The sequence below is a fragment of the Rutidosis leptorrhynchoides genome, chromosome 5, assembly GCF_046630445.1.
Source record: "Rutidosis leptorrhynchoides isolate AG116_Rl617_1_P2 chromosome 5, CSIRO_AGI_Rlap_v1, whole genome shotgun sequence".
NCBI lineage: Eukaryota > Viridiplantae > Streptophyta > Magnoliopsida > Asterales > Asteraceae > Rutidosis > Rutidosis leptorrhynchoides.
The window spans coordinates 108871627-108890143 of NC_092337.1; positions in this window are offsets into that span (position 1 = coordinate 108871627).

Here is an 18517-nt window from a genome sequence, read left to right on the forward strand (position 1 = left end):
TTAACGAACAAAATCGGAGCGCCCCATGGTGAATGGCTAGGTTGGATAAAACCACGGTCAAGTAGTTCTTGGATTTGACTTTGCAATTCTTGCATTTTAGATGGAGCATGTCTATACGGTGCACGTGCTACGGGTGTGGCTCCCGGAATAAGATCGATTTGGAATTCTACCGGTCGATGAGGTGGAACACCCGGTAATTCGTCGGGAAATACATCGGAAAAGTCACTAACAATTGGCACATCATCGATATGCTTCTCTTCGGTCTCAATTTTCTTAACGTGGGTTAGAATCGCGAAACAACCTTTACGAAGGTACTTCTCAAATTTAAGGCACGAGACGAGGTTGAGTCCGGTGCAACTCTTATCGCCATAAACAATCAAGGGTTCACCATTCTCAATAGGAATTCGAATCACTTTAAGATCACAAAGGATGTGAGATTTCATTTTGGCTAACCAATCCATATCAACTATTACATCGAAACTCCCTAGTTCTATAGGTATCAAGTCAATTTCAAACTCTTTACCCATTAAGTTTAACGTACACCCCCGATAAAAATTGTCGGCACTTAATAGTTTCCCGTTGGCCACTTCAATGGTATAAGTAGTATCTAGTGGGAGTGGTGGAGTGCTAAAATAATGAGTCAAAGCCTTGGATACAAAACTCTTATTGGCACCTGAATCGAATAAGCAAGAGACATAAGAATTGTTGAGAAGAAACGTACCCGTGACTAGTTCATTATCATCTCGGGCTTCCTCGGTGTTGATGTTGAATGCTCGGCCGCGTGTATTGGGGTTACCTTTCTTCTTTGGGCACGCATTCCTATAATGATACGATTGGCCACATTCATAACAAACACCCGGTCTTGGTGCATTGGGCCCCTTTTGAGCAACGGGGGCGGTATTCCTACAATCGTGGGCCATGTGGCCACTCCTTTGACACTTGACGCAAAATGGTTTGCCACATTCTCCAAGATGATGTTTAGAACTTGTTACAATAAGGCAAGTTTCTGGCATAACTCTTCTTGCCGTCGGAGGTGAAAGGCTTTTTGGTGAAGTTGTTGTTGTTGTAGTTGCTTGATGGAGTGGCTTCCTATTTTCTTTTGTTGCCACCCGACTTATCCTCAGCCTTAGGTGCCGGTACTACAATTCCGTCCACCGTTTCTATCAATTTGCAGGCTATATTCAAAGCTTCTTGATGATTAGTGGGTTTGGATGACATTACCCCGTGTTTGATGCTCTTTGGAAGACCATCCATGTAAAGTTCAACCCTTAGCGACTCGGGGTTCACGAGGTTTGGGCACATCAAAGATAGCTCGGCGAACCGTTGATTATAAGCCTTGAGGTCGTTTCCGACCGCTATTAGAGTTCTTAGCTCTTGTTCGAGCTTTCGGGTTTCCTCGCGCGGAAAGTATTCAGTGATCATCTTTTCTTTCAAATCGGACCAAGAGAGAGCGTGGGATTCATCGGTACCCACCGATTGTACATATGTGTTCCACCACGTGAGAGCGATACCTACAAAAGTGTGGGTGGAATATTTAACCTTGTCTTGGTCTCGGCAACCGCTTATGCTAAAAACAGCTTCCGTTTGCTCAAAACATCGAGTGAGAGCAACCGGTCCTCCGGTCCCATCAAAAGTATGAGGTTTGCACCCCATGAAAGCTTTGTAGGAGCATCTCTCGTTTGAGTTACCAGCTCCATTGTGGTTGTTGTTGTGGTTGTTGTTATTGTTGTTGTTGTTGGAAGAGTGACCGGCCATGGCCGCATCCACGGTGGTGGCTATCATTTGTTGTAGAGCTTGTTCAGGTGTTTCATGGCGAGGAGGCATTGTTCCTTCAAAACACAAGAATATCGTTGATTAGTATTTTCAATAATACTAACCGTGATATGGAATGAGGATAAAGAGAAAATTTTCCTTGACTCGCCTTAAATTCTTTATGTCATAATGTCGGAACGTTCATATGAGTCACCGTAATATAATCCCGGAAATTATATTACCCTAATTCATATGTGCATTCGACATTATTTCACGAAGTCAAGGTGGCGCATCAATCAAATTAAACAAAGTGAGATTAAGATGGAATAAAAGTTAGATATGAATAGAAGAGTTCGAGTATAAATGCACAAGTAGTCAAGTAATTCCTACTTCAAGTCTATATGCCGGTTGTAGTCTAGACTCACTAATGTACCCTATGACTCGGGGTTGACACCAATGAACTCTAAATCCCTACAACCAATGCTCTGATACCATCTGTAGTGACCCGGCAAAATCGTCATTGACGGCGCCGTCTACTTAGGTCCCGTTACGTGGTCATAAGTCTTTAAAACAACGTTTGACCAAAAATATGTCGCATTCATTTCAAAAGTAAGGATGTTTCAAGGTTTACAAAGTAGTTCAACGACTAGTTACATTACAACGTTTAAAGTGCAATTGAAACATATGCGACACAATTTAAAGTAAGTCAAAAGACGCTCCACGTATGCATGTATACTCGACATCCAAGCAAGTATCAAAAAGTATAGTGCGGAAGCATGTATCACCTAGTATTCAAGGACCTGAGAAAAACATAGAAAAATCTGTCAACGAAAACGTTAGTGAAATCATAGGTGTATGTATAAAGTATGTTTTGAACCACAAGATTTAGTATAAACCAATTATCAAGCGTATACATCTCAAAAGATGTGTTTGTATCACGATCATCCAATTATCAAAGCTTAACTGAATCTTACCTCTGCATATAGTGTTAGAACCTACACTATTCCGATAAAATTATATTTCATTCGCTAACGGTAGAGAACCGTCCGAATGAGGGTTCGTTAAACCTGTATGGCCACACAACATAAGTTCACGCTTACACCCTACAAGTGTAACTGATGATAATTGGACTTGAGGATTTTTGTTCTAACTCGTATGTATCTTTGCTTTCGTATTTGTGCTCAAAGTATAAAAGTATAGATCGTTTATGTTTTCTCATCCCACGTATAAGTATAAAAGAGTAAAATTGGGACTATGATCTCACCTTGAGTGCAAGCGTATAAAAGTACTTCGCAAGTAAACGTGTGCAAGAACGAATGCTAGTCTTGACCTAAACAAGTAGGTCGTATCAATAACGGTAAACACGATTGGTCAAAGTTGTTCCATTAGTCTTATGGCTCATTACGACTCGATTACATATAGCATGTGAATCACGTTGCCAAGTTTCATGCATGATTCAAATATAAAAGCATGTTAGGATGATTGCATAAGTATTTGGTTAAGTTTAAATGATAGTCAACTTTGGTCACGTCAAAGTCAACGAAAAAGTAAACACGTTCGGGTCGGGTCCCAAACTATTTTTCTGAGGTTTTTAATCATATATGAGCATGTTATAACAAGTTATATGTGAATCGAAGGTGCGTAGCATAGTTAGAATTAAATGGTAAACGGCCAATCAAATCAGAACCTGGTAGTTCATTTGGACGGCGTCCAGATTGGCTGGACGGCATCCAGAAGTGAAGGCCTGGACGGCGTCCAAGAATCTGGACGGCGTCCAGATTAGTGCACAGACCCTGTTTTGCTGAAAACACACAAGTGCACGAAACAAACTTCAAACAATCACAATTTATGATCCGCAAACAACCAAAACATGTATCTTATATCATCGGAAAGGTACTTTGACAAGGAACGCAACTAAGCACATTTCATCAATCAATTCAACATTTATAACAGCCAAAACCGCATTAAATGTTCACCATTTATTTGCATCCAAGTTCATAAATGCACATTGATGATTCGGGAATTGAATGCTCACATATAATACGCTGTTTCGTAGGTAATTACGCATACAATACAACTAAACACCTTCCAATAACATTTCAAGGCTTTTAATGCATCAAAAATCACATTCAAGGCTACCAAACCCTAACTAACAATCAATAAATCCTTTATCATGTTAATGAAGTTTCCTTAATCAACCTACACATCAAAATGAAGCTAGGGATGCTAGTAACACATTTAATACATGCACTTTTAACATTTAACAACATTTAAGCAACCAAATTACACAATCAAATACTCCAACTTTCAAGTTCATGCTAGTTACTTAAAATAACAAGATCGAGCATATAAATCACATATTCATGTTAGACTTGAGCCATAGACACTAATTAACACTTTTATAAGTCAAAATTATCAAGAACACAAAATCTAGTGTTTTTAGAAAGTTACCCAAATGCAGTAAAGTTGGTATGGATTCGAAGAGGAAGATGCAAGGATTCCAAATATATAATTTGTTTGAATTGATGCTTGCTAGATCTTGAATAGATGATGAATCTTTGATTGAATGTTGAGAGGATTTGGAAGTATCAAAAAGGAGAAAGAGAAGATGAATGAGTTAGTGGAGGAGAAAGGTTTGACTAGTTGACATAGTCAAATCTTTGGTCTCTTGACAAGTTTAGTCCCTCAAGTCTAAAAGCGGGTGCGTGAATTACCTAAACGAAATATTTTAAAATGCGTTTTAACGGAAGATGTTATAATCATATAACGGAATTTAAATAATTAAACGGAAAGTAAACGGAAAAAAGGCGGGATGTTACATTACCTACTCCTTAAAAGAAATTTCGTCCCGAAATTTAAGTAGGCGTAGTAGTCGTTGTTTCTTCCTCGAGATCTTGCGTTTCCGAATCCACAAATAAATGAGGGTATTTCTTTTGCATTTGATCTTGCCTTTTCCAAGTAAACTCGGGTCCCCTTTTGGCATTCCAACGGACCTTAACTATCGGAATTCTACTTTGTTTCAGCGTCTTGACGGAGGTGTCCACAATTTCAACCGGTTCCTCCACAAAATGAAGTTTGCCAAGAACCGCCGCGATACGCCTTTAAAGGTGTCTCTTTGCTGCCACGCAGGCAAGGTGATGGCGTCACCTTGTTTCGATACATGTAGCCTAAGAAGCCCACACGATTCATGGCGTTTCTTGCTTCTGCGTTTCATTCCAACACCACAAGAAACACTCGTTTCTTGTTTTGTTTTTTATTTTAAAATAATATTTTTACCCCCTTTTAATACTTAACCTAATTATATTTTAACACATCATCACAATACTCTTAACCAACACCAAAAAGAAACACCACCACTACTCCACTCAAAAAATAAACACGTCCTACTCATCCAAAAAGTGCAAAAAAGCAAGTGACACAGCAAAAAACGTCCCAACCAATACAAGTGGTCTAAAAAGCCAGCCTACCACAAAATCAAGTTGAATAGCCAGAGAAAAAAAAAGCAAGACAAACTTATCTCAGATGCAGAGAATCTTCCTTGATTCTGTCATGCTTGGAAAAATCATTACAAATACATTATACATTATATTGGGGCTAATTAAGGGGAAATATTTTTTTTTTTTGGGGAAAGGGAAGTAAATCTCAATTCTTTTTCTTTTAACTTTAAAAAAAAAAATCACAAACATTAAGATTAGGTGCAAATATGAATATTTAAAAAAGACACTTTATGATAAATATTATTATTTTGATCAAAAACGTTCGAAGAAATAACATTCATCGATAAATTTTCCCGATAACATTCATCATGATGCATGTTATTCTTCGAGCGTTTTGTTTCATCTTCTGTAAAGTGTTTTTCAAATTTTAGCCCGATTTAGAGTTTTGGGTTTAGACCCTAAAATCAAAACCTTAAACGTTAAATTCTAAACCTTAAACTTTAAACCATTCGTGTTAAAAACTAAATCTAAACCCTAAACCTTAATTTCTAAATACTAAAAAATGCTCGAATAATAACATGCATCACGATGAATGTTATCAGCAACATTTATCGATGAATGTTATTTCTTCGTGAGTTTTCTGGTCGAAATAATAACATTTATCATTAAGTGTCTTTTTAAAATGTTCATATTTTTATTTGATTTTAATATTTGTGAAAAAAATTAAAAAAAAAATTATTTCCTCCAAAAAGTGCTTTCCTCTTGAATCATATCATAATTCATATTCGTAATCATAATTATAAAAATTATTGAATAATACAGTTGATTAGTCAACGTACTCATATAATAATCATATTTATTGCATGGATTTTTTTATTTTTTTTTTAAAGGCGAAAGTTTTTTATATATATATCATAGAAGAAAGTAGAGATCTTCATTAAATCAATGAAGACTCTCATCAAAATACAATGATGGAGACTTGCTCGAACATACATTGAAAGACATATATATTTGAAAGAAGCTCACACAAGCCTACATACATAACAAAAAGGGATTTTGCTCCCAAATGTAAGATTGAAACCCGTTGCATAAGTTGAGATTCGTTGCCCATAAGAAGACCTTGAACTTGATATTACGCACCATGATTGAACGACAAGTGAATTTACCATTGAAAATGAAGTCGTTCCGAGCGATCCAAATTGCCCATATTGTCGCGGGACCAACCATTCTCCAAAATTTCGAGGCTTTAATACCCATTCCAAAGTACCAATCGAACGAAAATTCTTCAACCGATCTTGGAATAACCCATCTAATATTCCACCATCGAAATAACTCGGCCCATATTTTGAAAGACCATTTGCAATGTAACAATAAGTGTTCGATTGTCTCGTCTTCATCCAAACACCAAATACATACCTCATAAAAGTGGCAATCCAATGCTTCTTCTTCCACCATTTAATGAGATTGAAAAAATCAGTTCTCCACATAGAGACCATACCACCCGAACGTCCCGTAGCATTTACTTGAACCGCCTCAAAAGGAAAGTGTTTCTAAACTTCATTAAGGACGGGTTGTGTAACACCTTGGACCATCGTTTCGTGGATAGCTATGAATTGAATTTGAAAGAGATTGACTAGCTTACCCACCATACTACCTCTTGCTTTATTACCGAGGCCGCGGGTATTCCATGAGGCGAGCCTCATAGTTTTGGAGAGTTGACGATTACCTCGTCATCTTTCATATCTTGCATTATAATGTCAAAGTTTACCAATTCTTCTTTAAATGTAAGCTTTCTTGCCCCAAATAGTTTGCCATTAATTGTGCTTTTTTTGAATGATGTATCTTGTCCAACTACAAGATTGATTTCACTCTCTGTATCAAAACTATCTGAGTCGTTATGGACTTGATCAACCCAATTAGACACTTTCAATTTCTTCTTGCAGTCCACTGATTTTGACGGATTGACAGGTTGTTCATGAGGAGTATCAATGGGCTTGCATCTTGCTTTTAACTTTTCACAAGAATCTTTGCAGTTTAATCCCATGCACTGGTCAGAATTGTTTTTTGAAGGATTTTTTTTTGTTTACGTGTCCCTAGTACTACACATTAAAGTGCGTTTAATTAAAAAACTTCTTGCTAACTGTCTAGTCTCATTAACTTTTTTTTTTTTGGAAAGGCAAGTTATTTTATTAATAAAAATAATATAGTACACGAAAATAAACTAGCAAGGAACTAGTCAATACACGAACCAACACATAACCGCATAAAAAGGACGCACACACAAAGGCTCGAAACTAAATTAGATTCACAAACACGAGGACACGACGCGACGCGACAACTAAAAAACTATGATTCCGAGTCCGATGACGCGCAAGAAGAGCAACACGGGCAGCAACAAAGATCCTCATTAACTTTAAGATTATGAGTTTGAGTCTCATCGTGAAAATAATGAGTGCGTGATTGTCGTAAAAAAATTAAAGTGCATTCAATGAACTTATAATTATTTAAATATTACTCCGTAAATTTGAAAATTGATTATGCGTTTTAGATAATCATAACTAGAAAATCAGCTGTAGCAAAACGTGCTGCATAGAAAAAAAATGTTGAGATTAAATTATGTTGTTTGATAACGTAATAAATTAATAATCAATTATTTAAGTATTTGGCATATTAGATTATTTGATAACTACCAAAGTAGACATCCATAATAATACCATGGTACTTCATTCGTATAACATTACAGTAGTACAAACAATATATGATTAAAATAATGAAATTTAAATAATTATAAAATAGAAAATTGATTATAACGAACATACATATTACATATACATAATAGAATAGAACTAGAAAAGTGGCTCGCGCGATGCCGCGGTGCTTTTCGGGTTACATAATCATAGTTAACGTAGCGTTATGTATTTACGGAAATAAAAACACTTTGCTACGAGTGTTTTTGGATACACATCGTTAGTACCTAGCATACCTAATGGCATATGCACTTTTAACGTCAGGAAGATTGTGTAAAAAATGGAAACATCACCATCAATATGATGTAGGTAGTTTGGGTTGTTTATTATAAGTGTATGTATATGTATTGAAGATAGCCCGAGGTGTTTAGCGTTTTTTGAGAAGTGTCCGTTTCGCGTATAGTTAGTCCCGTTGGGTTCGTTAGATTTTTTCGAGTTGAACGGTGATCTCGGAAAAATTTAACTCACACCGAGCGAGAAGATAGAGCCCGTTATAAATTCGGGTGGAATTAGTTTCTTTTATTTTAATAAAATTATATATTTACACTTTCTACCCTTGAGAAAGTGTAAACTTGAGGGACCGTTGTGTAAATTGAGCCGAAGTTGAGGGACCGATTGCAGTGTGAACACAAACTCAAAACGACAATTCAAAACAACTGAAACGATGAAAATCCGGGTGTGTTTTAGCATATAGGTATAACTAGTTATCGAACCCTCGCTTCGCGCCGGAGGTTCGATTTTCAATGTATTTTATTGTGTTTAGTTTGTAAAATTATTTCGTGGCTAACGATCATGTCGTTGAAGCGCAACTCGAGTCGGACTAAAAGGTATAACCCGTCAAAGATTTAAATGTTATTTTACATCTCCGCGTTTCGCTATGGCATCGTCGACTTTTAAAAATCTAACGCAAAATCAACGTGTATGAAAAGTACCTTATATATTTATCATTATTTAAAAAACGTCCGTTTTGCCTATAGTTAGTGACATTGTGTTCCTAAAATTATTTCGAGTTTAACGATGTTGTCGGAAAAATTTAACTCGTTGCGAGCGAGAAGATATGACCCGTTGAATATTTGGGTGGAGTTTAGTTAAGATTTTTTTATGAAAATAGTTATTTGACACTTTACCCCCTATTTTGGGGGTCGGTTTTATTTTTTGAACAAAGTTGGGGGGCTTTATTTGGAAAAAGGAAGGAAAAGTTAAAAAAAAAGTTGAAAGGACGAAAATGCCACGGGTTACTATTTACCATTTTTGTCTAATAATTAATATAGTAATGTCACTTGTTACTATTCACCATTTTTGTCTAATAGTTAATATAGTAATAGTAATAACAGATATGGGATAAAATAATTTAGAAAGTAGCAATGTGTCAGTCTTTACATAGCTACTAATCCTACTATCAACTCACTTTAAAAATTGAGGCATTAGGGTAATTGAGTAATATGATAATTCGAATATTGAAAAGTTAATTTCGCGTTTTGCAACAGTAACATGTATGTTTTTTTTACAGCGATTGGGATTACTCGAGGGAGACTAAACCACCCATTGCGATCATTTCCCGTTTCGACTATGCCGATGCAGCGATAATAACCCCGCCTTCATCGCTCCCCGGGAGGAAACCTTGAAACCGATCCAAGAGCACGGCCAAATAAAACCCCCCGTCCCCCCCTCCAAAACGATATGGGAAAGATGTTATGGGTGGATACTTCATGGCATGTATGAAATTGTGTTTCTAATATGTAGCCAACAGGGGTCGAATTCATGACCTCCCCTAAAGGAGAAAGGTCACCAACCGCTGGACCACATCACAACTTCAGTAACATGTATGTTACTTCTTGAAAGTTGCGTTTTGTGTGCTTAATAACGTGGTTAATCAGTTTATAATTTTTATTTGTCAAACACAATTATCTACTTATCTACAATTTCTAAACGTAATAATCAGATGACTTTTTTTTTTCTCAGTTGGTCCCTCTATTTTACACCAAATCGCTAACATCATCCCTTGGTTCCTAATTTGGATCTTCGCATCCTTTAATGATTTTAATTTTGCAATTCGAGTCCCTCCGTCAACTTGCCATCCAAATTGAACGTTAAGTGCCATCACGTGAGTTTCACGTGATGGGTATTTTCGTCTTTTTAATTCGTTTTCAGAATTTAAGAATATCAAACGGGTTTGGTCCCCCTCATTCAACCACCACTTATCTTCATCATCTAGAACGAGCAACCCTATATATATCCTCAAAATTAAAAATCAAAAATTATAGCCCTAAATCGGTAACGATGGAATGATGGTGTGGTCGGCCATGTGTAATTCGAATTTCAAGTACTGATTCCAACCCTGGACGTCGTTTCTATACTTGTGCAAAAAAGGTAATCTATCAGATTCGATTTTTATTTAAATAACAAGAATGTAACGGATTCATGTTTTACTTGTTGTTCAGATCACAAGTTGCTCGTTCTTTGCTTGGTATGATCCTCCGACTAAAGTGAATGCCCTAGCTACACTTATGAATGCCAAAATTGAAGTTGATGAAAAGCTTAAAAATTCAGAAAAAAGAGTGATGAATTGAAAGATTATGTGTATACTTAGCTTGATTGTTTTTGCTATGTATTATTTCAGTCATTGAAGTAATTGTTGTGCACTTTGTTTGTTTTTCGGAATTATGTATTGCATTACATTTTGTAGAATGGTATTGGAATGAAGATTGGCAATTTCTTTGTTCAATTTTGCGTGTGTTATCTGTATTTTGAACCCAATTAACCTAATTTGTTGACTGTAATTGAACAAAACTGCACAACACAATTTGACTATAACTAGTAATCTAAATACCAAATGTCCAAAAGACATAGTGCCAAAAGACATCGAACATAAACCAGCATAAGAAGTTTACAAACATAGTACCAGAAGACATAGTACCAGAATGTTACAAACATAGTACCAAAAGACAAGTTACCTAAATTACATATTACCAGTTACCAAATGTTGCAAAGTTACCTAAAGAAAACCCATCATAACAAGTTTAACTAAAACCCAAAACACATAATCTCTAAAAACAGACTAGCAACATCATTCACATTTTCTTCTTCCCTTTTCCACATGCCATTTTCTTCTTTGAAAAGGAGATGTTTGTACTTGTACCATATTTCTTGTCCTCTTGCCTGAATGCACTTTCCCACTTGTATATCCCCCTTTTCTTTAACGTACAGCCTCTCTTGTTGTGTCCATAAGTATCACATGCTCAACACTTCTTTAACTTACCTATAATATACAAATTAACAAATAAATACCATATTAATTGAAAATGTCCATAGCTGTAAGTACTAAATGAGATGAATATACCTTGTGAGCTAAGTTTACCACAATCACCAATCACATCAACCTCATTTGTAGACAACCTTCTTTTCTTTTTTGGATGATCAGGTGCGAAAACCTTGTTTGGTGCTACCAGTGTGAACATGTCTTCTGCCTTTGGCTATAAACTTCTTCCATTTAAAGGCTCAATGGTATATTGGTAAGTGTTGATCCATGTACTTAACAAATAAATTGGATGAACCCATGTTTCTGGTTCACCAATTTCCAAACCATTTTCAGCCATGTTATAAAACAATGCAAGCTTGCAAGGTATTCCTGTTAGTTCTCACTTTCTACATGCACATGTCCTAGTCTCCATATCCACAACAAATTACTCTTTTCATTCTCCACTTACTTGATATCTTTGGTTGCCACCCCATAAAACAGTACACTTGTAAGCCTCAGATTTAATTTCCTCAAACAATTTGGTGGCTGCAGGATTTAAAGTACCATTAGTCTTGGAAATGGCCTTCTTAACATTCACAATTCTTTTCATGCAATACTCTCTGATGTATTCTAAAGCTATAACTATAGGTTTGTCTCTTGCATCAACTAACCATCGGTTGAAACACTCACACATGTTACTAAGCAACACATCTGACACAGCCCTACCAGTAAAGTGACTCCTTGCCCACTGATGAGGAGGAATTTTGGTTAACCAAACATAGTGTGATGCCCCGTACAAAATCAACGTGTATGGATCATCAACAACAGGTCCATTACACGGTACAATACTACATGCTGTTTTAAAAAAAGTTTTGCATTCATGAAAAGGTGACGTCTTTACCAACGTCAAATGTTTTACAAAGATAACGTGCTTCTACGAATAGAAAGCATTAACATAAGTACGTGACACAAAGGTCATTACAAAGTCATTATTCAAAAATAACACAAGTTGTGAATGCAAAATAAAAGTTCCATGCTTGAGACATCTCTAAACAATGCAGCGAAAATCTAACATAGTGAGTTTGTAACAGCAAGTATAACACCAAGACTATAACAGCAAGTCTAACAGCGGAGGCAACAACGTCTAAGCACCTGAAAAATACATACTTAAAAATTCAACACGAATGTTGGTGAGCTATAGTTTGTTTGTAATCAGTAATGTAATGTACACCAAGAGATTTCGTATTCAAAACAGTATGAAAAGTATATGCTTATCATTGGGCACCCGGTAACTAACTTAACAAGTAATATCACCCCCTAAAATTACACCTGGCAAGTGCGTAAGTTTACGAAGTATTAAACACCCGTTGAATGCTAGCGCGACTAGCCTGAGTGGGGATGTCAAACCCTATGGATCCATATCTAAGATTCGCGTTCACCGGTTCATAAACCAATGACTAAACGTTACTTAGCTAAGGGGAATCTTTGTGCCGTTATGTCACCCACACATATATAAAGTTTAAGTGCTCGTGTCTACTATGTAAAACATAAAAAGTGCATGTATTCTCAGTCCCAAAAATAGTATAAGTAAAAAGGAAAGCTATAACTCACAGTGAATGTGCGGCAAAGTCAATATGAAAAGTATGCAAGTAGTAAGTCGGTCCGAAAGGTCCTCAACCTAAGTCAATGGTTACTAGGTCAGTATATTGTCCCCAAAAGTTTAAAAGTGAATAAGTGAAGCCTTAGGTATCATCATCATCATCATCATCATCATCATCATCATCATCCGCAAAAGATAAAGTAAGTTTTCAACAAGAATAGAGATTGAAACAAAGGCTGACTTCGGACAGCTTCTACGACCTCTATACAAACCGAAAAGACACGTGGTCAGTGGCTAAGGCTCCATATATGAGTCCTTATACCAGTGTCCAAATTTCAGATCCTAACTCAATGTCGTTTGACCGTGGCGACGGTTCAAGCGCGAGTAGGTCAGAATTTTCAGCACGTAGTTACAAAGGCTATAAATCCTAAACCGTACATCGGATTTAGGCGAGTCTTAAATGAAAAGTCATCTACTCGAACCGAACTATCTGAAAATAATTTTTCCAGAAGCCCCAGGAGTTTGATCAGACCCCAAAAAATAGCAAACAAGTGCTCCGGTGGGTTTCTTGGTGCTTGATGCTCATCACGGTTCTCATCCTTGATGCGTGTAAGCTTAAAGTGTACAACTCTTTAATGTTTTAGCATCACGTTGACCAAGTTTCAACCACCAACACACAATTAAGAGTAAAAGCTAACATTCTACAAGTTTTGAACATCAAGGTTGTCTCTTTATTGCATAACCACAATAAAGCTTCAACCTTTGTCCTTTTGACACAAGTTTATGCATCTTCATCATATGAGATGATGAAGACTTGATTTTTATCACCATAAAAATCATAAAAAGGTTCCAAGTAAGTGAGATCTACAATAATAGCTTAGATCTTCAAGTATTAAGAAACCTAAGCTAGAAAGCTTGGATCTTTATAAGATTAATGAGACCATAAGCTAGAAAGCTAAGATCTAGTAAAAGTAATGAGACCATAAGCTAAAAAGCTTAGATCTTAAACAAAATAATGAAACCCTAAGCTAGAAAACTTGGATCTTTAATGTTCTTGAAGATCCTTAAAGCAAAAGGCTAGATCTTCAAGTTTCATGAAGATCATAAACACAAGTTTTGATCTTTTTATCAAAATAAAGGGATCATAAGCTAGAAAACTTAGATCCAACAAAGTAATGAAGATTCAAAGCTAGAAAGCTTGAATCTTTCATGTTCTTGAAGGATTCAAATCAAAGTTTAAATCTACAAGATATAACAAGATCAAAAAGCTAAAAAGCTTGATCCTTTAATGATGATGATGATGTCGAAAATAAAGAAGGAAGAAGAAGAAGAAAATCAAGAAACTTACAAGTTTTAGTGTGAGAAAGACTAGAGAGAGAATTAGAGAGCAAGTGTGTGTAAAATATGAATGAGATCAAGTGTGAAATGGGAGAAATGAGCTTGATATTTATAGTGGGGGTGGTGAGGGTTGGTCGTGGGTTTGGGGGGACAAAAGAGACACCTTTTTGCTTTTTGCTTAGTGGTGGTCTAAAGGTGGTGCTTATTGTTGGGATCCCATGCAACATGTATGGTAATGGTTAACAAAAATGCTAGTATGTTGGCTCATATTAATGGGTTTTTGTCTTACTTCTTATTGGGTTATAATTCATTTAAAATTGGGCTAACTTAAAAGTCCAATAACTAAAGTAGGGTGGGCTTAAGTCCAATAAGGTAGAAAGTCCAACAAGACTAACTAGTGTGCATTAGAAATTACTAAGCGTAATTAAGCAACCAATAAGCCAAGTAATTGTCATTAGAAAATAACAATTAGTTTCACGTAGTCATGATATTCCAATTATGACCAAAATAAATCGTGTACAGGGTACATAGCTCGTTCTAAACGTCCAATGACACCAACGGTCATAAAAGCATTCGAGGATCAAGTTAAGTAACTACGTACTTAATAACACGTTTTAAAATATAAACGAAAGTAATCAACATGAATAATGATCCCAGAATATAATGTAGCTCAGTACGCACAAATACGCAGTTTCGTGAAAGTAATAAGCACAACAATATAAGTCGAAAAAGTCGGGTCGTTACATTACCTACCTGCTAAAGAAAATTTCGTCCCGAAATTTTAAGCTGAGGTAGACGGTAGAGTCTGGAAAAGGTGAGGATACTTCTGCATCATCTGATCCTCTCGTTCCCAAGTAAACTCGGGTCCTCGTTTAGCATTCCAATGGACTCGGACAATTGGAACCTTGTTGCGTTTCAAGGTCTTGACCTCACGGTCCATAATTTCAACAGGTTCTTCCAAGAAGTAGAGTTTGTCATCAATCATAAGCTCATCCAGAGGTATGACAAGTTCTGGTTCAGCAAGACACTTCTTCAGATTCGACACGTGGAAAGTGGGATGAACAGCACTTAATTGAAATGGAAGATCCAAACGGTAAGCGACGGGTCCAATACGCTCCAAAATTTTGAAAGGACCAATATATCGCGGATTTAGCTTTCCACGCTTTCCGAAACGGATTACACCTTTCCAAGGTGCGACTTTCAACATTACGCGGTCACCTACTTGAAATTCGAGATCTTTTCGTTTAAGGTCGGCATAGCTCTTTTGAAGGTCACGGGCCGTCTTGAGCCTTGCTTAGATTTGGACAATATTCTCGGTTGTTTCATGGACGAGTTCGGGTCCGGTGATTTGCTTTTCACCTACTTCGGCCCAACAGATAGGAGAACGGCACTTGCGGCCATATAAAGCTTTGAAAGGTGCGGCCTTAATGCTCGCGTGATAACTATTGTTGTAAGAGGATTCGGCCAGCGGCAAATGCTTCTCCCAAGCTTTCCCGAAATCAATTACACAAGCTCGTAACATGTCCTTCAAGGTTTGAATCATGCGTTCGCTTTGTCCGTCGGTTTGCGGGTGATACGCGGTACTCATATCTAAGCGTGTTTCAAAGCTTCTTGCAAAGAATGCCAAAATCTAGAAGCGAAACGGGCATCTCGATCTGAAATAATCGATAAGGGTACACCGTGACGAGATACAATTTCCTTTATGTATAGCTGCGCCAGTCTCTCCATTGTATCGATTTCCTTCATGGCTAGGAAGTGAGCAGATTTGTGTAAAAACCCAACCCAATATTCAACCAAAAACAGAACAAAATTTTTATTTTTTTATAAACAGGAGGGTGCGCGGCGCGCACAAGTGTCCGGACAGTTTCTGATCAAGCTGCCATTTATACGTGAAAAGATCTCCCACTTCCCGACATTTTTAGATGAAACGCTTTTCACAACACATCAATATAAGTAAAACTAGCACGTTTCAATAATAAAAAAAGTTTTACGAAACCGGGCCACATATGCCGATTTACGAGTTTCGTACAAAATATAAGTTTCGACCACATTAGTTTAAATTCCAAACTACACTTTGAGCATGGTGTTTGGGGGTTAAACTACCCAAATCTTGGTCAAACTTCAAAAGCTAAAAGTCCCAAAAAGCGTCTCCTATCAATACAAACGGGATCACTAGTCCGAACAAATACCCTTTCCATTGTCCACGCCGGAGCCTATAAAAAGGTAAACAACGAGAGGGTAAGCTAACATTTAGTGAATGCAATAATTATACATATACATATATAATATACCTACTGGCAAACACTTACACAAATACCTCATACACGCTAGCAATTTATATAGCATACCATCATCGCAAGTATAACGCTAAAATCTTCAAGACCACAAGCTAGCACAACAATGGCATATATAACTCGAACAATATAATATGCTACACTACAACACGTAACCATGGTTAACCAATAGTATAAGGGAATGATACTCGAATTTCCCATCGGTGTTCATAACAACCGTTAGCGTACAACGAAATATATCACTAACCCCCGAGTGATTTGGACAACACATAACCATTCATAGTAACCGTTAGTGTACAACGACATATATCACTAACTCTTGGGTGATGTGGACAACATATATCCATTCAAGACAATCGTTAGTATACAACACATATAACACTAACTCTTGGGTAGTTTAGACAACACATATCCGGCCTACCCCCGCCCCACAAGTAAATACATTATATACATTCACGTATAATTATTCCACTCACCTTATCGTCTTGGTGAGATTTCCAACAATACTTGCAACCTTCAATGCGAGTCACCTAATACAATTAAATGCCTAATTAATTCACCCACTAAACTCACTAGTGCATTTATGACCCCATTGCACTAGAATCTCTCAATCAAGGTCCAATCTCACAATTAATCACTAAGAGTTAGTGGTTAAGGTTCTAAGACTCCCATCAATACATATCTAGGGTGTTTTCATACTCAATTTATCCCGCTAGGTCAAACTTACCCATTTGACCTATTTCAAGTCAACCATGAACCCCAAAAACACTTTTCACTTAACAACACATGTAAGCTAGTGATTATCTAACCAATTAAGACTCATTAACACCATTTATTACTTTGAAACCCTAGGTTAGTCATCCTTGAGTCCTCATAACTCAATCTTACCCAAAAATCCCAATTTACCAACAAGTGGATTTTATGCTTATCTCTAACCCAAAACCCTAACCCTTGAACAAATTAATCTAAGGGAATCAAGATTAGGACTTACCACCACAATCAAAACGTAGCTAGTGATGAGATGAACAACTTTATAACTCGAGCTAAGACCCGAAACTAGCTTCTTCTCCCTTTGCTTAAGCTTTCTCACACTAGAAATCTCTCTCTCTCTCTCTAAAATTGATGTGGAAGGGATGAGGTTGTTGGAAGTGGAGTAAATGATACCCCAAGATCTGATCTAGTGGCCTTAAACTCGTCCCCAAGTGAATTTACCAAAAAGCCCTTCCAAAATACTTAATTAAAAGAAACAGAATCTGCCAACAGGAGCAGTGCGCGGCGCACTCCATTAAGTGTGCGTGGCGCGCACAAGTGTCTGAATAGTCCCTGATCACAGTTTAATTACACACTGGTTCCCAAACTTCATATACCCTATTTACACTTCCGTACAATAAATATTCAGGTCTTACAACTCTCCCCCACTTGAATCAGAGCGCGTCCTCGCGATCCAAGCCACATGACAAGCAGGAAGATACACCAAAATAAACTCTTCGGGTTCCCATGTAAACTCGGAACCTTTACTTCGACGCCATTGAACTTTAAAAGTTCTCACTTCTTTGTTCCTCAACCTTTTCACCTTTTCATCGAGTATAGCAATCGGCTCCTCAATATACTCTAACTTGTTGTTTAGCTCAATCTCGTCTAATGGCACCCATGAAGAATCATTCGCAAGACACTTACGGAGATGGGAAACATGAAATGTATTATGGATACCCACAAGCTCTTCGGGTAATTCCAGACGATACGCAACTTCACCAACACGAGCTAAAATTTTAAATGGCCCAATAAACCGAGGAGCTAACTTTTCCCGTTTTCGAAATCGAATAATACCCTTCCACGGCGAAACCTTAAGCATCACTATGTCACCTTCTTGGAACTCAATCGGTCTCCTACGCTTATCAGCATACAACTTTTGTCTATCCTGAGCCGCTTTCAAATGAGTCCGAATCATCTCAATCTTACTATTTGTCTCTAAAACCAAATCGGTACTCCCAATTTCCCTTTGTCCCACTTCACCCCAACAAATCGGAGTTCAACACCTACGCCCATAAAGCATCTCATAAGGTGGCATTCCAATACTAGCATGATAACTATTGTTGTACGAGAATTCCACC